Source organism: Culex pipiens, chromosome 3 (assembly GCF_016801865.2).
Source record: "Culex pipiens pallens isolate TS chromosome 3, TS_CPP_V2, whole genome shotgun sequence".
In the NCBI taxonomy this organism is placed as follows: Eukaryota; Metazoa; Arthropoda; class Insecta; order Diptera; family Culicidae; genus Culex; species Culex pipiens.
Window position 1 is genome coordinate 107,447,573 of NC_068939.1, and position 26,308 is coordinate 107,473,880.

Below are 26,308 nucleotides of genomic sequence, written 5' to 3' on the forward strand. Positions count from 1 at the left end.
CAAAAACCATCAAAAAACATTTTTTTTTTCAATATTTTAATTTTTAAACCCGCTGTAACTTTACAACGATTGGAATTAGGATAATGGTCAATATGGGAACTTTTATGTAAAATTGTCTGGAAAATCGACCCTCGTGTTCAGATTTAAAAAATTATGCTGTTTACAGCACTTTTGAAAAAAAAAACAGTTTCAATCAATAATTTTTGTATTTTTTAAGGTGAGTTGCTCCATCCAGCATTTTAGTTAGTCTTTTCATAACATCTTAGGATATTTTCACAAAAAATCGAACGAAAAAAAATTGTGGGTTCAACTTCAAATTTGACTTTGAAACTTAAAAATCAAAAAATCTCATAAAAATCGCGTGTTTTTTTCTTTCAGTGTATTTTTTTCGGAAAGCTCGTCAAATTTCCTAAAAGTTTGTCTTTGACCACTTTTTGATACGATGCAACGGCTTCAAGATACAGCAATATTAAAATTACGAAATACAAAATTTTTTAAAACACTTACGCCCTTCTCAAATGTCATTATCGAGTGAAACTGGCTCCATATACACAAAAATGGCTTATATAAGCGTAGGATAACATGTCTGTAAACGTTTCATTGAAATCGGAGAGGGTCGAGATAAAAGTACCTAACAAAATCCTGTTTTAGGCTGAAATTGCTCATAGAAAAACTCTGGAGTTTTTTTTTAAAGGTCCAATAAACCAAATTTTCAGTTTTTGCTTTTTGGGTGTTTTTGAACCCGCCTTGAGTCAGGGGTAAAACCAAAATGTACTTAATTATCATTGAAATAAACGAAGTTTTCAAGTGATGGCCATTTAAAAATCAATAAAAATAAAAATATGTTTTTTTTAATATTTTTTCATCATCTGCAGAAATTGGCAGTCCTGTAATATCTCTCTATTAAGAGATTAGCTATTTTCCCGAAAAATTTCCAAATATTTCTGAGACAAATGTTTCAATGGTAAAAATCAAACTCAGTGAAATTAAAATCAACTTATATTCAGATTTTAATGTCACGTTCCACATTACCTGTATTTTCAGTAACAGATTTTTGAAATTTGCTTCAGAAAAAAATGCAAAGAAATGTCAAACCAATAATTGAAAAACGTTTTAAAACTTAACGTTATTTTGATGAATTTCACAATTCTCAAGAAGAGCCGCTGCAAATATTTGTCAAAGTTTTTATTTAGCTGAAATAATCAGGGGGCCTTTTTTACAACAAATTCTATATATTAATGGCATTCGACTTTGGAAGCTGAAAATATTATTGAAATTCATATATTGAAGTACAACAGCACAATATTTTTTTTTTGCTTCTATGACAAACATGACTTCAACAAACGTAAGTCAACTTAAATAATCTTCATTTGCAATTGATTGATAAGGTTTCGGTTGATTGAAACGTGAACATTAAGGAAATTTCGAATCAGATAATGAACAGGTTAAATTGACCGTGAAACAATTATTATTGTTCATTTCTAGAGTTTTTTTTAAAGGTTTCATATGTTTATAAACCTATCAAAAAAACTCTAGATATCAATTGAGCTACTTATTTTTTACCGAAAAATTGTATAATTAAAAACGAATGTCAATTTTATAATAATTTTTTTATTTAGATTTTTTCTAAATTGCGACTTACATTTCGAATGAGGAAATTTGCCATCACACCTTGTGGTACCTATATGAAAATCCAAGTTTCCTAGGAAAAAATACTTAACTTTGATAGTTTCACTTAATGAAGCACAATTTCAACAAATTTCAGCAAATTGTGGATATTTTTAGGAAGAGTATTAAAGAAAATTTTAATGTTTTTGGCTTCCTCGCTGACAAAAGGAAATAAAAAAAATCACCGCTGCTATTTTATAGATGTCTTCTTTTTCAAAGCTTTTATTGAAAGGATTCTTTTAAATGAAAGTCATCAATCACTAAAGAGGGTTTAGATAGTTTTGTTAACTTTTGTTTGACTGATCGCAATTTGTAGGTAAATAGCACAATTTTTAAAGAAAATTTTAAATTTGTTACATGCTCAACTGATAAAGCATGAAAATCTTCTTTCAAAACAATATGATTTTGAACAGAATTGCGTAAGCATACCTCAATTTAAAGCTATGACAATTCACGTTGAATTGTTGTTGAAGAATCTTTACTTGTTTTTGATGGTTACAAACATTCATCGAGGAGTTCCTTTTTCATAGCAAGAAAACTTGTACGCCAAACACATTCATTCTGCATAATTTCACTGCATGCTCTGGTGCAAACGACCCAAATTCAAATTGTTTACCCTCTTCGGTGAACCGACCTCCAGAACCCTCCAATCGATCATTCTGCCGGAACTACCCTGCCGTCCGTCCATCGTGGCTGGTCTCGGCTGGTTGGTGCTGCACCCCAGCAAATCAAATATTCACAAATTGAAGGCTTTCTTCCCATGGCTCCATCATCGTCGTCGCCATCACCCTACCAGTGCCGCATCGAATGCGGTTTATTTTCTTTTCCATCGTCTTGGGTCGGGGCCCTCATCTTCGTCGGCAGCAGCTCCCGAAAGTGCAGAAGCTTCTTCAAGTGTTGCACTCAAATGCGCCGTCTCCCGACACCACTACAAGACGGTCGGTCCCTTTTGCCCAAGATCTCGTTCCGTCCGTGTCGCTTCCTTGTGTCACCATCGCCACACCGCAAGATTCAACTTTTCTGCCACCCAAGTGATAGTTTATATGTAAATGTTTTGATTTGAGGTTTTCCTTCTCCGGTTTCCCCACGGCTTTGGTGTACTACTACGACAAATACCCGGCTCCGGCGTGCCTCACGAATCCTCAACCGCTTGTGAGGCCCGAGCACAGTAGTTCAGCCGCAGCAGTCCTTCAGAAGGCTTCGAGTTTCTCGAGAAGTGTGCGGTTATGATGCGATGCTGCGCCGAGGAAGCCAGACATTCCACACAATCCCTCGACACAGTGTCACGCGGGGGTGGTCCAGGGGGGGGGACGCCAATTGCATTATGTCTGCTGTCAACTATGTATATAGCGAGATGAAGTTAGTCCTTGATTGGTTGCGGTTTTTTTTTTCTTTCGCTGCTGCATCAACGTTTCATTTGAATTTCTTTCGGTTTTGGAGCGTGTTTTTTTTTCTTACCCAGCAGCAACGTTGGCAAGTGCCACCGACAGAAGCACCCGTTTTTCGCCGTTTGTCCCTTCGTCGGAGGCTCAAGCGCCAAAGTGGCACTATCTCTCAAAACAGAACGTGAAGCACGACGACGACGACGGAAGTGTGGCTTTTATTTGACTTTGGGTTCAAAAGCTGTTTTTCAGAAGCTCTGGAAGACCCAGAAAGAATAACCCCGAGAGAGAGAGAGAGCGCGAGAGGAGGCAGAAGAAAAAAGCTGCGAACTGTAATTTAATATGAATTTGTCAATGTCTGAGCAGATTTGTCGGATTTTGCTTCGCCGGGCTTTGTTTTGTTTGCGCCGTTTTGTTCGTCGTACCTGATCTGGGGAAGAAATCTGCAAACTGAATGACTGCCGCTAGGCGGCACGGCTTTTGTCGGTGTTGTGTCACGTTAATGGATGTTGTTGTCGGTCGTGAATGTGTATTAATTAACGTTAATTAATTTGCTGAATAGGCTGTTTAAAACATGCAAACAGCAACGATTTTGAAGTCATTTTAAGTCAAATCAGTTCAATCAGTCAAGAGTTAGTCAACAGTCAGTCAACAGTCAGTTAACAGTCAGTCAAGAGTGAGTCAAAAGTCAGTCAACAGTCAGTTAACAGTCAGTCAACAGTCAGTCAACAATCAGTCAACAGTCAGTCAACAGTCAGTCAACAATCAGATAACAGTCAGTCAACAGTCAGTCAACAGTCAGTCAAAATTCTGTCAAAAGTCAGTCAACAGTCAGTCAACAATCAGTCAACAGTCAGTCAACAGTCAGTCAACAATCAGTTAACAGTCAGTCAACAGTCAGTCAACAATCAGTTAACAGTCAGTCAACAGTCAGTCAACAGTCAGTCAACAGTCAGTCAACAGTCAGTCAACAGTCAGTCAACAGTCAGTCAAGAGTCAGTCAAGAGTCAGTCAACAGTCAGTCAACAGTCAGTCAACAGTCAGTCAACAGTCAGTCAACAGTCAGTCAACAGTCAGTCAACAGTCAGTCAACAGTCAGTCAACAGTCAAAAATCACCATGTCTTCAAGTCTTCAACTCCTAGAATCCCCAAGGTAATAATGTTATGAAGCCTGTGTCTAGCTAATAAACTAGGAAAAAATCACGTACAATCCAGAACAAACAGTCCGCTCCAGTCCGCAAATTGGCCAATATTTATAGCGGAAGCATGCACCCGAAAAGAATGAGCTAAAATTTACCCTGCCAACAAAGAACAAGGAAAAAATCCGGAAACTCATTCCCGAGCCTAATCAAATTGTCTCCCTCGGGGAGGCCAACCCGACTATGTGACACCGCTGCAACTCCTTTCTTGCAATTCTTCCTCACACACACAATGCACAATGCAGCATTTTTAAGGACGTGCCTTGGCGCAAAAACTTGGTGGAAAGCCCAAGACGACCTCGGAGAAGGACGTGTGAACGAACGAACGTGAAGAACACACGGTTTGGCATGTCCTGCGGAGTGTCGGCCCGTATAGGCTTCAAGCCAAAATTCCCACAGAGAAGCCGAGCTGCGCAAGTGGCGCCGAAATTGGAAATCGTGGTTGAACATAAATTTTCGATTAGACACACACACACACACCCTTGGTTGATGCTGTTTTGCTCAGTTATCTCGTAGTTGACACTTCTTTTTTACGGCGTCAACTCTCCAGATGTGTGTGAGTGTGTGTGGGTTTGTGGGAGTTGAACCACATGCTGTCATGGCAAGGCGCTTTCGTCGTCGAGGTTTTTATGATCTTTGTTCTGACGGCAAGACCCCGGGGTGAAGAGATTTTCGGGAAAGTACACACACACAGTTTTGCAGCATGCCCCTTTTTGCGTCCTTGTCCCTTTCGGCTAAATGGAATACAATTGTCACCGAGAGAGTCTGGGAAAACCCCAGACTGACTGAGATATGCACTTTAGGAGCCGATGACCCCCCGCGAGGAACAAATTAAATCCAAAATCCATTTAAAAAACAAGGACCTTTGTCCAACGGGACACTTTTTACAGCCAATTACGAGCCCGGAGTCCTCCTCCTGGCCGATCAATCAAGCCGCACCGCCAACGAAACATGTTGTAAAACACGATTTTCATCCCGCCAATAAATCTCGACACATGGGATTCAATCAATCTTGTCACAGCTCATTTAAGACGATTTATACTCCCCGGCCGCCGGCCGGTGACGGTTCAGTAGCCCAACCTTGTACGACGGATCAACTCCGGGTGAGGTGTATTTCTTTTGCTGCAGCAGCATCAGCAGAGTTACCTCTCATGGTTCACTTGTGCAATTTGTTTAATTTAACGTCGAATCCAAGTGGAACCTCCTCCTGCTCCAAGTGACGCGACGCTCAATGATTGATTGAGCACCTGTGCGTACAACACGGCAACTTGTGAATGGCTTTTGGGACGACAACCACCGCCGCCACACCACTTTTGCCAATGTTAAGCGGTCTGAAACATTGAAGCAAGTACCCATGTCGAACAGGTCTCTCTGCAACAAAACACAAGTCTGAAGAAGTAAACAATATGCTCGAGAGTAAAAACGAGAGGACGAGGGTGCGGTGAAGGTTTTCTCGCAAAATTAACTCGATACTTGACACGGTCGGATTTGCAGTGGTACCTACATAATTAATCAGTAATTCGTGAGTTATGAAGCGCGCGCTTTGCCTGACAAATGAGGTTATGAAACGCGACGTGACGTGGCGTTGGCAGTTAACCAAATTAAATTTGGGCTAAGCTTTTCGGGGTTTGGGGTGTTTTGTAATTGATGAAGGGTTGAGTGTTTTGATTAAAGCGTTTCAACCGAACTTTCAAAGCAATCAAAACATTGAATGAATTCTGTTTGTGTGTTCAGCTAATCCAGTGTGCGTAGGCTGGCTACGAAATTATGAGAAAGTACAATTTGTATCAGAACTGATCTATTCAAAAATTCACATCTTAAAATTGAGGAATTCTCTAGAATTTTTCAATTTCTTCGAAATATGTATGAGCAATTCTAGGCCAAAACAGGAATCCTTTAGGTACTTTTTTCTCGACCCTCTCCAATTTCAATAAAAAATGGTAGACATGTTATCCTACGCTTATATAAGCCATTTTTGTGTACGTGGAGCCAGTTTCACTCGATAATGACATTTGAGAAGGGCGTAAGTGATTTAAATATTTTTGTAATTCGGAATCTAAATATTTCTGTATCTTGAAGCCGTTGATTCGTATCAAAAAGTGGTCAAAGACAAACTTGTAGAAAATTTGAAGGGCTTTCCGAAAAATATACACCGAATGAAAAAAACACGCCACTTTTATGAGATTTTCTGATTTTTCAGTTAAGAAGTCAAATTTGAGGGGAGCCTACGAATTTTTTCCGTTCAAAATTTGTTTGAAGATGGAGCAACTCACCTAAAAAAAATCATTTACTGAAACTGTTTTTTTGAAAAGTGCCCTAAACTCTAAAATTTTCATAAACCAAATACGGGAATCGATTCTCCAGACAATTTTACATAAAAGTCTCCATATTGACCACTGTCCTAAGTCCAATCCTTGTGTAATTACAGCGGTTTTAAAAATAAAAATGTTGAAAAATTGTTTTTTTGATGGTTTTTGACAATTTATATATGACAGACTTGATTTTTCAGTATCGTAATTATTTTTACCGGAAATCTCGTCCAATTTCCCATCAGATTGTCGCAGTCACAGTTTTTCAACTTTCAAAGATTCAAAGATTCAAAGGTTCAAAGATTCAAAGATTCAAAGATTCAAAGATTCAAAGATTCAAAGATTCAAAGATTCAAAGATTCACTGATTCAAAGATTCAAAGATTCAAAGATTCAAAGATTCAAAGATTCAAAGATTCAAAGATTCAAAGATTCAAAGATTCAAAGATTCAAAGATTCAAAGATTCAAAGATTCAAAGATTCAAAGATTCAAAGATTCAAAGATTCAAAGATTCAAAGATTCAAAGATTCAAAGATTCAAAGATTCAAAGATTCAAAGATTCAAAGATTCAAAGATTCAAAGATTCAAAGATTCAAAGATTCAAAGATTCAAAGATTCAAAGATTCAAAGATTCAAAGATTCAAAGATTCAAAGATTCAAAGATTCAAAGATTCAAAGATTCAAAGATTCAAAGATTCAAAGATTCAAAGATTCAAAGATTCAAAGATTCAAAGATTCAAAGATTCAAAGATTCAAAGATTCAAAGATTCAAAGATTCAAAGATTCAAAGATTCAAAGATTCAAAGATTCAAAGATTCAAAGATTCAAAGATTCAAAGATTCAAAGATTCAAAGATTCAAAGATTCAAAGATTCAAAGATTCAAAGATTCAAAGATTCAAAGATTCAAAGATTCAAAGATTCAAAGATTCAAAGATTCAAAGATTCAAAGATTCAAAGATTCAAAGATTCAAAGATTCAAAGATTCAAAGATTCAAAGATTCAAAGATTCAAAGATTCAAAGATTCAAAGATTCAAAGATTCAAAGATTCAAAGATTCAAAGATTCAAAGATTCAAAGATTCAAAGATTCAAAGATTCAAAGATTCAAAGATTCAAAGATTCAAAGATTCAAAGATTCAAAGATTCAAAGATTCAAAGATTCAAAGATTCAAAGATTCAAAGATTCAAAGATTCAAAGATTCAAAGATTCAAAGATTCAAAGATTCAAAGATTCAAAGATTCAAAGATTCAAAGATACAAAGATTCAAAGATTCAAAGATTCAAAGATTCAAAGATTCAAAGATTCAAAGATTCAAAGATTCAAAGATTCAAAGATTCAAAGATTCAAAGATTCAAAGATTCAAAGATTCAAAGATTCAAAGATTCAAAGATTCAAAGATTCAAAGATTCAAAGATTCAAAGATTCAAAGATTCAAAGATTCAAAGATTCAAAGATTCAAAGATTCAAAGATTCAAAGATTCAAAGATTCAAAGATTCAAAGATTCAAAGATTCAAAGATTCAAAGATTCAAAGATTCAAAGATTCAAAGATTCAAAGATTCAAAGATTCAAAGAATCAACGATTCAAAGATTCAAAGATTCAAAGATTCAAAGATTCAAAGATTCAAAGATTCAAAGATTCAAAGATTCAAAGATTCAAAGATTCAAAGATTCAAAGATTCAAAGATTCAAAGATTCAAAGATTCAAAGATTCAAAGATTCAAAGATTCAAAGATTCAAAGATTCAAAGATTCAAAGATTCAAAGATTCAAAGATTCAAAGATTCAAAAATTCAAAGATTCAAAGATTCAAAGATTCAAAGATTCAAAGATTCAAAGATTCAAAGATTCAAAGATTCAAAGATTTGAAGATTTGAAGATTTGAAGATTTGAAGATTTGAAGATTTGAAAATTTTAAGATTTAAAGATTTAAAGATTTAAAGATTTAAAGATTTAAAGATTTAAAGATTTAAAGATTTAAAGATTTAAAGATTTAAAGATTTAAAGATTTAAAGATTTAAAGATTTATAGATTTAAAGATTTAAAGATTTAAAGATTTAAAGATTTAAAGATTTAAAGATTTAAAGATTTAAAGATTTAAAGATTTAAAGATTTAAAGATTTAAAGATTTAAAGATTTAAAGATATAAAGATTTAAAGATTTAAAGATTTAAAGATTTAAAGATTTAAAGATTTAAAGATTTAAAGATTTAAAGATTTAAAGATTTAAAGATTTAAAGATTTAAAGATTTAAAGATTTAAAGATTTAAAGATTTAAAGATTTAAAGATTTAAAGATTTAATGATTTAAAGATTTAAAGATTTAAAGATTTAAAGATTTAAAGATTTAAAGATTTAAAGATTTAAAGATTTAAAGATTTAAAGATTTAAAGATTTCAAGATTTAAAGATTTAAAGATTTAAAGATTTAAAGATTTAAAGATTTAAAGATTTAAAGATTTAAAGATTTAAAGATTTAAAGATTTAAAGATTTAAAGATTTAAAGATTTAAAGATTTAAAGATTTAAAGATTTAAAGATTTAAAGATTTAAAGATTTAAAGATTTAAAGATTTAAAGATTTAAAGATTTAAAGATTTAAAGATTTAAAGATTTAAAGATTTAAAGATTTAAAGATTTAAAGATTTAAAGATTTAAAGATTTAAAGATTTAAGGATTTAAAGATTTAAAGATTTAAAGATTTAAAGATTTAAAGATTTAAAGATTTAAAGATTTAAAGATTTAAAGATTTAAAGATTTAAAGATTTAAAGATTTAAAGATTTAAAGATTTAAAGATTTAAAGATTTAAAGATTTAAAGATTTAAAGATTTAAAGATTTAAAGATTTAAAGATTTGAAGATTTAAAGATTTAAAGATTTAAAGATTTAAAGATTTAAAGATTTAAAGATTTAAAGATTTAAAGATTTAAAGATTTAAAGATTTAAAGATTTAAAGATTTGAAGATTTGAAGATTTGAAGATTTGAAGATTTGAAGATTTGAAGATTTGAAGATTTGAAGATTTGAAGATTTGAAGATTTGAAGATTTGAAGATTTGAAGATTTGAAGATTTGAAGATTTGAAGATTTGAAGATTTGAAGATTTGAAGATTTGAAGACTTAAAGATTTGAAGATTTGAAGATTTGAAGAAATGTTGAAAATTTTAAGAATGTTTTAATCTTCAAGCCAACAAGAAGATTGAAACATTTTTTTTAAATTCGAAATCTACCTTCGTTCGCAAACAAAATGTACTTCCATACCAATTATTTAACGTTCAGATTTGCATTCTTCCTCAATGTACGTTGTGAAAGTTTATTCTCTTCCGGTTGGTAGACTGGAAGGAAAAGAGAGTAGTGCACAACATTCCGATTGGAAATCGTTTACTGAACATCCTTTGACCTGCAATAGGGATGATAAGTTTTTATTTTAGTTCATTAAGTTTTTGTTAATCCGATTTATCAAATGTTCTTAGAACCCGATCAATACGAAAAACTATGAAAACCACAACATTATTTATTGAGATTTCTGGCCATCCCTTGATCGAAAGCAGTTCATTCACTCCGTACCCCCCGTACGAAAGACAGAGTGTGATTGATGAATATTTGCTCCCATGGCTCATGGAGCTCTCCGTACTCTGGGGCTGGAGTGCGCCGTCTGGCCGGCCACCGATTAAGGATATTGCTGTTGATTACGGTTGCATCGTATTCTTGCGTATACGTACCAACGAATGTAGCCGTAGTTGCGAATCCCCCTGGGGGATGAATTCCGACCCGGTCCAACCCGGTGCACAATAATGTCCACTATACGGTGCCGTATGCTGCCTGAATCGTTCGCCATAGTTCCCCCTTCCCCCTTGTTGATGTGTGGGTATAATGCGAATGTTTGTTTTAATGAATGCTTAACACACATTAGGATGCTTCATCGAGTCCGGACAATATATAATTTGCTGCAGAGAGTACAGCATCAACGTCGGAACGATTGTCGTCAGCACTTGTCGTAGCTCCACGTCGCACGAGATTGCTCTTGTGAGCGAACAAATTGACTCCCCGGGGCATTCGATCGGAGTAATTACTTAAGTCGTTATGAATATTGCGTTGTTATTGATTAGAATTGCCCTATTCGAAGTTGGAACGATTATTTGGTCGAAAAACTGATCAAGCGGGGTGAGTCCCCTTCGTGGGAATCATGTTGTTTCAGCACTTGAACAAACTTTGTGCAACACAACTTTGGAGAACTTCAACCAGCAAAACCAAAGTCAAGTTTCATCACCCAGGGTTACCATCGCTGGAGTTTTGTGTTGACGGGGGGCTGTAGAATGCTCCAAACATTCAACAATGTTTTTGCCAAGCCGGCAAGGTACTGCTGCAGCATCGCATCACCAATGAGTCAAAAGTCCGCGTTGCTCCACATTCGGAAGGCTCGTAGCCAGGCCCAATTCCCACAGCAATCACTCTCAGCTGCCGGATAAATCATCTCATCGTTCTGGGGGTCGGCGCGGCGACAGCGCGGACAGTGGCGTGCCAAGTGGGGTAATATGAAGTTTGGTTCAAAAAAGTTCTATATTTCAGACAAATCAAAAATATATAATCTCTAGAAATCTAGAGGAAATCCAGTTATTTAGCAAAATCTTAGCACATAGCCCTCCCTTTGCGTACGTCACTGTTCCGTCGCCGCAGCTCCCCAGGAAACGCTTCGTTGCAATCATAAATTTCCGCATCCCTGAAGAGCTAATTAATCTCAAAATAATTGACATCGCGAGAGATACGCTACCCGAGCAGACGGAAATAACTTGGGAAGGTCAGTTTTTGATATTGTGAGAAGATCAAAAACCGTTATTGGGATGATCGGATTAGTTGTTAAAATAACAAATTTCCATAACAAAGATTTGTTCGAAAAATAACTCAAATTGTTATTGCTCTGTTATTGCAATAACATATTAATAACATAGAATCCAGAACAATAGAATAACAAGGTTAGTTATTCTGAGCAATGGATGGGGAGCACCCAAATAACAAAAACTGTTATTGGTATGGATTGATTGCATAACAAAAAGTGTTATTATTTTATCAAATGGAAAGCTAGCTTTTGATCCCAAAAATAATTTTATTCTTTTTTAATGCTCATCGACCCATTAAAAACCCTGCCCCACCTTTTTTACAGCTCTCGATAATATTTCGGGCAAATGTTATATCAAAAGAAGATTTATAAATGATTTTAATTATTATGTACCATTTTTGCTTATTATCAGAGCACAGTAAACAAATTTAAGTTGAAGCTGTATAATGAATAGATGGAAAAAGGAATTCTAAGAAATAGGAAAGAAGTTTGCTCAAAAATTTCTAAATTTTATTTTAAAATTGAATTAATGATAATTTTTTTTAATCAAAATTAAAGCAAATCTATTTTTAAATTTAATTGTAAAAGTTTCGTTTTAACATATTTTGAGACTTTTTTTTACATCTTGAATTTTAAATTTCCCATTTATAATATAGACAAGTTAAGATGATTTTACCAATAGAAAAGAGTGATAAGTTCACTTAAAAATAATATTTTTTTCTGACATACCTGGCTAATCATATTCATATTCCTTCGACAGACGCATAAATGGACACTTGTGAGAAAAGCCAAAACACGCGGATATCCATCCAACAGGTTAGGTACTGTAATTCTGTAATTCTGTAATTTCGGAATACATTCGTCCGGCTTCAGCTGAAGATTCATGCTGTCCCATGTTGCATGTTCGAGTGTAGACCTACGGAAAACCTTGCCGCGAGGAGAGGTGAGTGAGAAGTACACGAACCACCTACGACATAATTCCTCGGGCGGCCCAGGTCAACTCGAAGTTACCCCAGGCACCCCCAGTGCAGGACACATTGGGGGTAGAAAGCGGATAGATATTTCAGTGAATACAATAATTATGACAATATAGTTTCATATAATCCTTATTCCTTAATCTTACCTTTTGACACTATCAAACCTAGCAATATTACTATTGCATCTTACCATTCCCTTTTGATAGTGTCAACTTCAAACCTTCACTCATTGTGCAATTAACACATAATTTCCGCTATATTCTTCATGCGGAATCTTCGTCTAATTTCTTCGCCTTATTATCACTGAACCACGGCGCGATATTGTTCTCACATTTTTTGAGCTTCAACGACCGATTGTTATTCACGCACTTATAAAAATACTTGTTCTGTTTCGCGGCTTTGTGAAAAATACACGTGTGTTGGCTGATACAATGACTTTTTCGGTCATCGTATGCTCGCAAGGTACATGAAAGAGAAAAAGAGAAAAAATGGGATAAGTACAATGTAAAATAAAATCGAACATTGGAACAGACTAACACAGAAAGAAAGAATAAAGAAACCTTATTTTGCAACTAGACAGAAATACCAACTTGTAACGAGAAGTTTACAAGAAAACAACTGAAGTTGTGAAATATGGGACAAGACAAGCAAACTAGAATAGTTAATATATATAATAAAACAGATTGAACGTACCTTTAATCATATTAATAACAGTTATGCCCAAATTTCTTACCAATTTTTTTCAGCAGTTACATTTCTACAATAATGTATTGCGATTCCAAGTTTGAAGAATAGAGTAGTTAAAGTTTGTGAGGTAAGGGACAAGTTATAGCAATAGCAAAATAAATAGATGGATAGATTTTAGATTTTACTAAATTGTATCTTAAAAGAATAGTAAACATCTATCTTGTTTTGAAAATAGCCAATGCACCAATTGCAAACATACAGCATGTCACGTTCACACCGTATGGAGTAAATGTGATAAGCTATATGTCCACATTCGGGGCACCACCTTTTTTCAAAATACAGGAAATGATAGAAGGAAGACCCCTTCTGTATAGTGGAAGATTTCTGCAACACCTTGGATTCGGACCAGACATTTTGTCTGAAATAAGAGAGAAAGACAAATATTAAAATTGTGGTATTATCACTAAATCCTATCATCCTTTCACCCCCCAAGACATGGTCTATCCTTCGTGCCTTCGTGTCTTGGGTGATGGCGAATTCTACCTTCTTCAATGATCTTCGGACCACCTCCAACTAGAATTCACAACAGGACCCCCCTCGGCTCCAGTTTACAACATGACAGCGACGAGAACACAGCCGAATGGGAGTTGACAGTATCAAATGCATGCTATACACTTTGCTTTGCTGGATACTTACTAATAGCAAAGGGCGAGAGTCCTGCGACTCTCAGCAATCATGAATACTGCCCATTTGCCACATATCCATCCAACAGGTTAGGTACTGCATTAAAATTCCTATTTGTAGCTGATCCATCTAAAAAAAAGAAAACTGTTAAATATGCGATGTGCGATGTTACAAATCTAGAGTTTTTAAAGGTCCTTCAAGCTATTGTATTTCATAGGTTTGTTTATAGGACTTTTAAAAAAAACTCAGAAATTCCAAAACGTTACCGTTATAAGGTTCATCTCCAACATGTCATCCCAGATTTGATAACAATATTCAGTCCTGTGAAAAAAGATAGAAAAAAATCACAAAGTATCAATTCTCAAAACGCAATTTGAAGATGTCGCACTGTCGCAGTAAAATGTGGGGGGAATGTGTCTATTATGGTTTATTTTCTTTTCAATTCCAACTAATTAGACAATTCAAGCAAAACATTATAATAGTACCGAAACCGACGTGTAAACAAAGAGTCAATCCTGCTCACGTCAGTTGACGTTTACATTAGGAAAGAGCAGGTTAGACTCTTTGTTTACACTTCGGCTTCGGCTCTATTACTATGTTCTGCTAGAATTCTCACTATCTACACACAATATTTTGCCAAACTCTTGAAAGAAACTTGTAACAACTTTATTTTTTTGTTGATATATAGAGAAAAACTTTTCCGATAGTGAGATTTTTTAGAAGTGATAAGGTGCTTAATCGTAGTTTTCCAAAAATAGTTTATTTCTCATAAGAGGCAGAGAGAGAAACGGAGGAGCAGGAGGAGGAGGAGAATGTATGTAAAGGAAAGAGAGGTGCAAGCGTGTTTTTTCTTTCTCACTTGAGCTATTTGTTATAAACATTGCAAATTAAATTGAAAAAACGCAAAAAATACTTATCTAATTGGCAGCGCCTCCTTTTGCTCAAATCATTCTTGCGATTCAACGACGATAATATTATGTTCACGGCCGTCTTCGTCGTCCTGATGGACGTATTGAACAGGTCCATAGTCGAAGATATCCTCGGGAAAGCTTTGCGTGGATATCGCGAAACCTATAAAAAAGTTTCCCGTTAAGCAAAACAATGTGAAAGTACCAAAGCGAGTTTGTAAACAAATAGTATATCCTGCTAACTCATAATGCAAACATCCCCTGACGACCTTTAGAAGGTTTGTTTACCTTTTGATACATCCCGTTTGAAACATGAACCAAGAAAATGTAATCAATAAGAAAATCGCTGAATTATGTCCTCGTTAACAAACTCGCCGATCGATAAACTCATAATCTCTCATAATGAAAACATTCGCTGAGCAGGATACACGCTTTGTTTACAAATTAGAGTGGGTTTCTTGTTGATTAAATGTTTTTGGTTCATGCTTCAGACGGGATGTTTCGTAAGGTAAACAAACATTCTAGTCACTCGGAGAACAAATCATAAGTATTCTTGAAAAGTAACTTACCTTTTCGATAAGCACCAGGGATATTGGAGAATATTTTTTCCTCCTGCTGCATCACAAGCCGCAAAACAAAAACACACAATTACTGGCCGCCAAACAGCTGTTCACTGTGCCACGGGACGGAAATGACACGGAAATCAAGGATTTACCGGCCCTCAAAATAAATATAAACTAGTCGCGTTAGCAGCGCGCTACACAAAACGAAATCACGCATCGCATAGCCGCTTTGACGTTTCACGGTGGGGCGTCCACAAACAACGTATGAGCAAAAAGTTGCTTTCAAAATTATAAAAGTAGTGTTTTGCTAGAAATAAATTCAATGTTTACATTGGTGGATTTGACAAAATGTTTTGATCTCGGTTCGGCCTATATTTTGACTCATTACACATGCTAATAAAATAATCATTAAATCTGTAGCAACATTTGAAAGGGGCGGTACGACATTGCTCTTACGGCCTTTCGTCTCATTTAAACGCGTGTAATCAAAGGCCGTAAGAATAATGTCGTACCGCCCTTTCAAAAGTTGCTCCAGAAATGTCTCTTAATGTTTACTAGTTGTTTACAAACCCACATTGGTCCATTTACATTCTTCCCACCTTTTTGTGTTTTTAAATTCCATGTAGTATTTAAGCGAGTTTTATCTACGATTTATTTTTCATTTACTAATTGAATTTTAAGTGATACGCAATTTTTGAATGACGCTGGCATAGCGCGAGATCGCGACAGCCAAAACACAGCTGTTTTGATGGTTTTGACAGATCTTCTGGAGGGGCTGGAGGGGGTTTAGCCGTTATGTCGACCGGTGAATTGTATCGATTAAGTCGATGTTTAGATGCAATGTTGCATGCAAGTCGATTGCATTATCACCCAGTCACGGCATTCTTGCAGGATTCTAGCAGAGTTCCAACAGAACTGGATATTTTAACAGCATTCTAGCAGAAATGTTAGGTCCATTCTTGCAGGATTCTGGATTTGTAATTTATTTGAGTCTGTAATCCCTACCGTGGCCAAACCCGCAAAAGTGATGGCGCAGAACTCAACTTCTTCACTTTTATTTGCAAACCAACAGTCTCACAGCAGAAGGTTAAACTGGCAACCCTATTCTGTCGACAAGAAAAAATCGCCAAAACAAATCAGGAACAGCTGTTGGAAAAAAAAACTTTTGGTTTTTGCGATCCAGCTTACAGTTTACGATTCTTCAGTGTTATTTCTGTTGCGACCATGTCTCCGTTGGAACCCAAGACTCCAGAAGTGTCGGACAAGAGTCGAAAGTACGAACAGCAGATTCGGTAAGCGCTTACAAACATTCTTCAAGATCGTCGGATTTATTACGATTTTTTCCTCATCCAGCTTGTGTTGCGAACACGGCCAAACGCTGCTGGGAAACGCCCAGATCTGGTACGGAGATCCTTAAGGGTGTGGTGCTGCTCGGCATATAGTGGTCTCGTAACTTGATGTAACTTCTTCCTGGACACGGAATCGATCGGGCAGTTCCGGGAGCGCAGTTGTATGCAGCGGCTGCAAGAGCTTAACCCGGACGGGAACGGAGAGTACGTGGACGAAGCTGTGGACCAGCTGATCGACGGCCAGCCGGAGTTCTCCAAGAGCTTTGACGTGATCGTGGGCACGGCCGTCAGCGAGCGGACCCTCGTGTGGATGTCCAATCTGCTCCTAGGCCATGAACATCCACTGCTGGTTTGCAGCTCGGTGGGTTTCTACGGAGTCGTTCGACTGGATCATCCGTTCGAGGTACTTCGCAAGCACATAGCCGAAACGGCTATCACGCCGAAGGTACCCAGTGTTGTGGTGATGTACAAGTTTCTGGAGGAGTGGGTCATCGCGCACAAAGGTCGCTATTCGGCCAATTACTAAGATAAGTCCGAACTGCGAGACTTGAATTAGTCCAAGAAGAGTGCCGACAAGGAAAACCACTCGAGCTTCGGCGGGAGCAAACCACATTCCGCAATCAGATAAAATCTCGCGGACAACTGTTGGAGCAACGTAAACAAGGAGAACAACGTCATCCGGATCCTCGCTCGCGCTCTCCGCGACTTTGTCAAAACGAGACGCCGGCCTTCTGCCCCTCCCAGGTGGCCTACTGGACAAGGTCTGCAAAACGTGTACCGTTCGCAAGCCGCGCACGACTCCGAGATCGTCCGCGCTCACCATTTCTTGAAAGAACTCAACATACCCAACGACCTCCTCACCGAGAAGAACGCCCGACTGTTTTGCCGCGAAGCAGCCAACATTGCCAACGCCCTCGGGACCAAAATTGACAATGAGCCGAGATCTCGACCGGCCTCGAATCGCCCAACTCGCTTAGTCCACTACGTGACGTTGCGTGTCGTGGACAAGTTCCAGAGCTACCTGCCGGACGAGTGCAAAGTCGAGGTGGACGCGTTACACATCAAGGGACTGACGGCCAAAATGGTCAGCGAGTAGATCATCAGCACGCCGATCAGTGACGATCTGGCGCACGAGGTTTGCAGTTACGGTGGCGTGGAGATTTCTGCGTTTTTTCAACTGTTTCCTTTTTTTGTAGTTTCCGAAACATCAAGGGATAAGACAATAATTATTGCTAAAAATCGAAATGTTTAATGATAAAACTTAAACTCATTCTAATACATAATAACACTTTTATTTTCGTTTTTTAGTAAAATTTTATTCGAAATTTCAAACTCAATACTAAATGATATTTTTCAAGCCAAGGAACATGCGAGGCTTAGTGTCGGAAATTAAAAATTCAAATCCAAAATCATTCATGTATGGTAGGTGGGGCCTGGGCAAAAAAAAATTAAGAATCAGTGGAATCGGTGTCAAAAGTTGTTAGTTCACAGTTAGTTCAAACTCACTTTCCGCCCGGGATGCGACCTCGGGCATGAAAAACATAACTTAAACTGTTATTATCGTCTTATTCCTCATTCCCAATGGAATATCAAACCAATAACAGTTTCTGTTATTATACAATATAATGGAGAAACATAACTTAAACTGTTATTATCATCTTATTTCACATTTTCAATGGAATATCAAACCAATAACATTTCCTGTTATCATAGAGTTAAATGAAAAAACATAACTTAAACTGTTATTATTATCTTATTCCACATCTCCAATTGAATATCATCCCAATAACATTGTTTGTTAAAATAACAGAAACTGTTATTATTTTTTCTTCAAAAATTTATTTATAAGAATATTCAATAACAGTTTCTGTTATTTTAACAAAATCTGTTATTGAAATGACATGAATTTTGTTATTACCGTCTGCCCGGGTATCGCTAGGGCTTGAACTCGCGCATTTCAGTGTGGTATCCACCGAACAAACCAACTTCTGCAAACACACACAAACCAATTCCCGACTCCCCTCTTGCCCTCCGTCAGAATCCAATTCGTTGGGGCGAGCCACAAATCCTACGAGCCGAGCGCCAGTGATTTCGCCGAGTCAAGTCCTGGAATTTCCACCCTCTTCAAGCGTAACATAACAAGATGGCAAACATCACCGAACTCGACGAAGGCCAATCCAATCCATATTTCATGAAGTTTATAATGATTCGGTATGTAAAGAGAGAGAGTCGGGAATTAACAAAACATCACGATCGACAAACACAGAGTTCGTCCCCCCACCCACTCCAAGGAACAAGAGAATTTCCCGAAGCAGTTGTCTTCAATTTGACGGGGGTTGTTGGAGCCAGGAGCGCACGCAAAGTTTTCATCAAGAGTTCGCGGTTGACTTGTAATGGAAACGGTGCTCCCACCCCTGAAGATGCCCGTAAGGAAACCCATTGTGTTGTCACCGAGAGCATCCAGGTTCAGAGCGCCAGAACACGTGTTTAGACAGGGGCGCCAACGGTTCAAATACTGTTGACAAGCGTCGCTCGTAGAACAAACAGCTTTTGTCGTCTCTGCCCTGCGACATTCGACGACTCGGTTCAATATTTAATGAAACAGAGTTCGGAGTGATAAGCCGCTCTCTACGATGACAGAGTGATAATTAACTGTTGAATAAAAGATGGCAAATTAAAAGCTGGTGACGGTGACGAAAGTTGGAGCTACTTAAGAGTAAGTTTTTCTGCGCTCAATAAGCTTGTTAGCGCCGCGACATAAGGGCGGCGTAACCGGAAAGTTTCCCGCGCTAAGACCTTGCGAAAGTTTTGCGAAAGAATTTCGCGCGCGCGGAATTCCAACAGACAACTCGGAACAAGGTCCTCGGTATTTCGTCTTGATTTGCCTCCTAATTGAATTTGAATGTCTCGACGATGGTCGTGATTCTTGGCTGGTGATGGTGCTATCAATACACGCTGGGGCTTGTTTTTGCGGAAGTTGTTTTCTTTTACGCAAAACAAGCAGCTGAAAAGCGCTAAATCGGCTTATTGAATTTCAACGATTTCGTGGGAGAAAATTTGGAAAGAATAACAGGGTGGGTAAGAGGCGTTGTTATTTCAACTTTCTCGTTCTGGAAAATGGAAAGTTTAAAAAAAGATTGAAAAATAAAGATAATTTGAAAGAGATTTAAACTGTCGTTGTATGTAAGTGTAAATGTTCGATCAAAACTTTTGGTTTTCTAGCATAAATGGAGGCCAATTTAAAATTTCATCCATCATTTGGGTCATTCCACCTCAAACGTATCAGCTCGCCAAATCAACTTTTTCTGATCAAGCTCAAATTTGGAGGAACTGCTGATACCATCAAAACATGTTAAAGGAAAACATTTACAAAAAATGCCAAAATAAAAACGATGGAGAAGTCAAAACTGTCGTTAAAATAAGAGCTCAATGTGGAAATTAAGCAACAAGTTTTTATCTACGCTACACACACTGAAAACAATTTTTAATTCGAAAATATTCATAAATTTACATTTTTTTCTGTTATTTTCTTCATTACCGTTAAACATTTTTTACTGCAGACTACGATAATTTATGCATTTTTAATCGAATTTGGCCCTTCAGGCTTTTAAAAAATGTGGGAATTTTGAGACAACTTATCGTAAAAGAAATGGAAAAATAATTATTAAAATTTTTGATAGTAGCAAAACAGCAATAGTGTTCAAGAATTTATGAAACATCTTGCCTCAAAAATTTGAAAAATTCAGTTAAAAATTAGTAAAAATGCTCTTTTGAACGGATTGCGCACAATATGTTTTGCACTTCTGCTGAAACACATTTGAATACGACTTTTCAAAATAACGTTAGAAATTATACGTTCATGATACAAGACTTTTCAGCACTGGAAAAAGTGCTATTATGATCAATTCAACAATTTAATTTATGGCGATGTTCCATTGAGTTGCGAAAAGTGCATCATTTCACAACGTTGTCAAATATCACTTTTCGCATCGTCGACAAGGGCTTTTGCGAACTTGTAACAAGCCAGACTAATGCGTCAAAAAAGCTGGTGGATTTACGTTACACATGGACGCCTGCATAATTCATAAAATTCGAGTAATTATTAATAATATGATTATTATTATTAATTTTTTAATGTTAAAAATCATTGCAAAGAAAAAAACTTGATTGTATTAGGTGTTGTCGTATTTAGCCAACTCTTAATAACTGGAAATTCCTTTAAGCTCCATGTTTTTTTTTATCTGGCTATGTAGACATTTATTTAAATAGATTCAACTTTTTACGATTTTTCAGAATTAAATGATTTGGAATTTTAGGAATAATAAATATAAGTTAAAAATGATTTATTTATTCAACCCTCTACTGCCCAATTTTTTTCATTTTTCCCGTTTTTAGGAGGTCATTTTGAGCAACTTTTGTTCTACGAAAAACTTTACTTCTCTTGTTTTATTTTTAGTATTTTAGTTTGCATTTATCTTGTTTAGTTTATGTTTGTTTTTGGTAGTATTTGGCCTATTCTACCACCTCCTATCATTACATTTTGCCTTTCTAATTTTTTCATGTTTTTACAGCCCCTTTTTCAATTGTGAAAAATGCGTAGAGACATAGTCTGCAACACTTGAAAAATTACTGCATACTTCTTTTTACTTAAAACAAAGGAAATTTTAATAAAAAAACACCGCCAAATTTGAACCCCAAAAAAGTGACCTTTTTGAAAACATTGGCAAAGCCACATAAAACAAGTAAAACTTCCATCCCATGAAATTTCTAAAATTTTAAGAGTTCTTCTTTCCAATGCGTTTTAAAGATCATAAATTGGTTGAAAAATGGATTTTTTTGTGATTTTTTAAATCGAAACCCGTCTTAAGACGGGGTTGGGTTGTAGAGGGTTAAACAGAAAAGTAATTAATCTAAAATTTGAACATTTCAATTGCTAGCTGGAACAGTTTTGCTAAATTTAACCGGTCATTTATAATAAATGTAATTTGAATCGTTTGTAGTGAATATTGCCATCATTTCATCAATTATATAAAAAAATGGACCATGAATTATCATTTGACTTTTACTTTTTCTTCGGCCAGACTCAAGGCACTTATTTTTTGAAAAAATATTAGTATGAATATTTTTTTAATTATGATATCAATTTAAAAAAAATACATGATTGATTGTTTGATTATTATTTTTTGAATTGAAGTAATTAATTGATCTAACCTGCTAATTCTTAAAATTTTTGAAAGGCTGTCAAATAATTATACTCAACATTTGGTTTCTGAGAAATGGCATTGCAAAGAATTTAAATTTTCTCGTTCGGCCTTCAATTTTCAATCGATGATATCTTTAAAACTATTTATCCGATTTAGAATTTTTGTAAATTTTTACAACCTCTTGAAAAAAAAAAAATTTCAATTCTTTTAAAATCACAACTAAATTTTCTAAATATTATAATATTTGAAACGTCTTAATTTCGCTATTTGTTTCAACACGTTTTGTGTATATTTTTGAAAGGATTTTAAAACTCGTTTAACGTACTGTTTATCGGTAATAACATTACAAATGAAAAAATCCCACGATAAAGCCCTTTTCATCCGAAAAAAAAACATTTCCCATTCACCACCAGGAACTCCAATGTGTGACAATCGCCATAGAATATATTCCGAACCCCAAACTCGACAAATGTTTCAAAGTTTTTGCCGGTCCGACCTAACCAAAACACGACACAGAGAAAAGAAAAAAAACTGCCCTCTCCATTGATGAGTTCGGGGGGAGGGCAAAAACTGTTTAGGTTCAGCTCCCGGGAGGGAAAATAGCTTGCACAATACAGTCCAAACCAAACTTCATCTTTTCTGCGACACACAATGGGGCCAACCCCCCTCCGGGGAGTTCATGTATGAACTCTCTTTCGACAGCAAATTTACGTATGTAAATCATTGGAAACCCCTTGGGGGTGGAAAACTTTTGCACCACCAACTCTCCCTCGACAAAAAAAGCAAAACTTCCGGAAGTGAAGAAAAGAACGAAAAAGTTTCGGCCAAAGGTGCTGCCATAATAAACAAAATTAGGCATTTTATGGCTCGCCACATGCACTGGAAAACGACGACCTTTGAGGCGATGTTATGTTTTACATTTTTTTTAGGACTTCATGGGTTTTCAATGAGCAAAATGGGGCCGGCTGAATAGAAAAAAAATGAATGGAAAACCCTATTTAAACTGGTGGGAAAAAAGTATGCTGCCTTTTTCCGTCAACACTTCAGGATTCCGAGAAATTCTTGATTGTGCAAGAGATCGAAAGTGCACTCAAAGTTGAGTTCGATAGTTAAAAAATAATAATTTTGAATTGAACCCAAGACTTTAGCATACCCTAACAAAGCTTTACCAACTGATTTAACATACAATTACTAGGAAAAAGTGTTATAATCCAAAGGAATTCAAGTTCTGGGTGTACGCAAACACTTTATATACTGTGCCAACAACCGGTATAGAGTAGCTTGTTTTGCCTCGAAAGTTTTCCACGTGCTCTCTTTCTCTCTGCAACAAGGAAAAGGTTTATTCCCAGTTGTATACATAACATAATTAGCATAACCAACTTTTTCCATTTTCCGCCGTCCCATATACGTGTGCGGGTGGAGTGGGTGGGTGGTGCTTTCGACGGAGTTTGATGGCTCTTTCCGGTTTGTTGCATCCTGACAGAGAAAAAGAGGGGCAAAAAGCGGTGGGACAACGCGAGCGTGAAGCAAATCAAACTTTTATTCGAAACGGCTAGAAGGGTTTCCTAATTGTGTTAAATTTTACGATAAAAGGATACAACGGTTTTTTTCGGAATTCCCTGAAGAGTATGATTCTTTTTTCAGCAAGAAATACTTGATCGGTTGAAGTGCACAACTGCGGTGATGGAAACTTACCTGAAAAAGAAAAAAGAAGAAAAGTTAATAATCGAGTTGACAAAATATTGATTCAAGCAAAACAGCGAAATCTCTGAGCAAATAATTGTTTCTAGCATTAAATCACCGCAAAAACCCTCGTACAAACAATAATTCCTCGTAAATCCTTCCACGGACAACATTTGAAACATCTGTGCAGCGATGTTGGGGGGAAAAATATGAAGCAAAATTCCACCAAACCATTCTACATGAATTGAGCCAAAAAGCAGATGACAACACTGAAAGCACTCTCAACCAAAAACAAAAAAAGGCACATCCCATAATCGCAACACAACAGCAGTGGAGCCATGTAATTTGTAAATGGTTTTGTCTGACAATGCGAATGAGAGAGCGATGTGGTTTAATTGTTATTGTGTGTGCTTACGCGAGACAAAGGGCTGAAAAATGGGAAAAGCTTTTTCTTCCGGAAATGGTTCGCGGTGTGTGTGTGCTGCTACTTTTTCGCAGCCGCCAACCGATGGTGACATGTGTTTTATTCGGAAAATTTGTTGGGTTTCCGTGAGTCTTTTCAGTTGGTTTTTGTCTCGAAGATAACTTTTATGTTTCTTGGCAGAGGTATTTGTGGTGTTTTCAAATAATATTCTGGATTAATAACACTAATTTTGTTCAATATTTTTGAATAGGGTTTGAAAGAACTGGCTTTAAAATCGAGATATAATTTTATTTGCGATCAAAATTATACATAACTGTTTAAGAAGATTGAAGAATTGAAAACACAATCTTAATGATTAAGACAGATTTCAATTAGCTTATCTTTGATTTAAAAACTTCATTATAATAATTTATTGAACATTAGCTACTATCTAGACTCGATTACCCAAAGCCTTAACTATCCGAAATTTAAATTATCCGAAACGATTGTAGGATTATCTGAATCGAATCATGGATAATTGTTCCCATATTTTCTTACTTTTATCGTCAAATTCGAGTTCAAGGACCCTATTTTAGTTTTTTGAGTAGTTGATTGCCTGCTACATTACCAAATGCATTTTCTCAATATTCATTGCAACCAACTTGATCTCCATCTTGGATTTGAAATACCAATTTTACGGGACAGAATTCCCGAGAATTTTCCTAAACTAGAAATTCCCGTGTCCCGGGAATTTTCAAATTTTGTCCCGGTTTTCCCAAAATTGAAAACAGAATACCGTCAGATGGGTTGAATCGGGACACACGGGGCGGATTGGGACCGCAACTTTAGCAATGTTGCAGCCTAATATTTTGATATTTTTGAGTGGTTTCGGCTAGACCAGAATCAGAGTAACAAAATGTGTGGATTCATTTCCAAATTTAAAGCTTTTAAGTGCTCTTAAACGTGCTGTCCCTATTCAAGCTGTAGTCCCGATTCATCCTAGTTGACGTTACACATTTTGGATTTTGATGAACACTACCTTAAATGCCAATTGTTTGAAAATTGACCCTATCTCACCCCTTAGAGGGGGTGACATTGGGTCAAATGAAACTAAAATGATGCTCAAATGCAACGATATGGTAAAAACAAGTCATCCAACAGTGTTTCTTGTTCGAGGGAATCGTATTGACACGCAACAATGTTTGAAGTGGAGATTTTCAAACATTTGGGTTCTTTTCGAGCAATTCTAACAAAAATATTAGAAAAATGATTTTTCGAGAGGTCATTTTTGGCCAAAAACGTACCCCAACTTTAGACAGCTGCCAAAATAACAGGATTTGTTCTAGGAACGAGATTTTTTCAGCGAAGTCATCTTAAGATGTCCCCTACACAACCCTTTCAACAGAATTCATTTTCATTGAAAAGAACCTGAGAAATGGTAAAATCCGTAAAAAATCACTTTGACCCAATCTCACCCCCACTGACGGTATTTTCTTTGTAATTTTTGATATTTTGTCAAGATTGGCTTTTATATTTTTGCATATTTGTTTTTGAAATTTAAAACATTTTTTATGATGTTCCTTTTTCTTAGACACCGGCATTTGGAGCGAATCAAGACAATTTGATTTAGATAAAATTGATTGATTTCGGTTGAGACATGAATAGACAACAAAATTAGTACATCGACTGCCAAATTGAATGCAATAGAATCTTCTGCCCTTATTCAGACTGTCTTCCCGATTTGACTAAAATAGGGATAACTATTCGAAAAAATTGTGTATGCAAAATTTTCAAAAATGAAACCTGTCTAAAATTTTATCTTGTATTTTTAATTTATAAGCTTTTCTTTTCATATAAAAAAGTTACTTAATCCACCCTTAGGTGGTTGGTGCCTTCCTCAAATTTAAAGGGTGCTATCCAAAATAGACACAAAAAGGCGGTGTTTTTCAGTGTTTTATCAATTTGACTCATTATTCATACAACTAGATTGAGTCAGATCTACATATTGCAGGGCACTTATGTACTTACAACTTATGATGGGTAGTCAGATCTGCAATCCAATTTGTGCTCGTTGAAAAGGACTTTTAATTACCTATCCAAAGATCGGTCGCATGATAGATCCGGACAACGTTTTCATCAAAATATCATGAGATCCGCCTCCAAAAAGTGCATAAATTACACTTAAGTGCTTATAATTTTTGAAAGGGTTGTCAGATCTTCAACGTTTTAAACGCGTTGGAAAAGACTTTCAAATACCTTTCTAATGTATAGTATGATGGCCTTTCTTACAAAAACCACCCTTTTTACAATCTTGCGAACTTTAGTTTTTTTAGCATAACTTTTGAAGTACTTTACTAAACATAATGGTATGAAAATATGACCTATGGGACCTGTAGACGTATCGAAAAACACAAAACCAGGAATATATATTTTTTATATGAAAATACTCAATGGTATTTCTAT

At 36.2% G+C, this 26,308-nt stretch overlaps 1 protein-coding gene, 1 long non-coding RNA gene and 1 pseudogene across 5 annotated transcripts in view; 1 reads left to right on the forward strand and 2 right to left on the reverse strand.

Moving 5' to 3' along the window:
- LOC120421017 (protein slit) overlaps positions 1-26,308 on the reverse strand; it is a 336,997-nt gene that overhangs the window by 171,802 nt on the left and 138,887 nt on the right. The window lies entirely within an intron of this gene.
- Positions 12,619-15,348, reverse strand: LOC128093337 (uncharacterized). Its single transcript, XR_008212421.1, has 2 exons — positions 15,213-15,348; positions 12,619-14,806 (listed from the first exon to the last, which is right to left on the reverse strand). It is a non-coding gene; the product is annotated as an uncharacterized LOC128093337 (long non-coding RNA).
- LOC120421064 (nedd8-activating enzyme E1 regulatory subunit-like) lies at positions 14,800-18,400 on the forward strand (annotated as a pseudogene).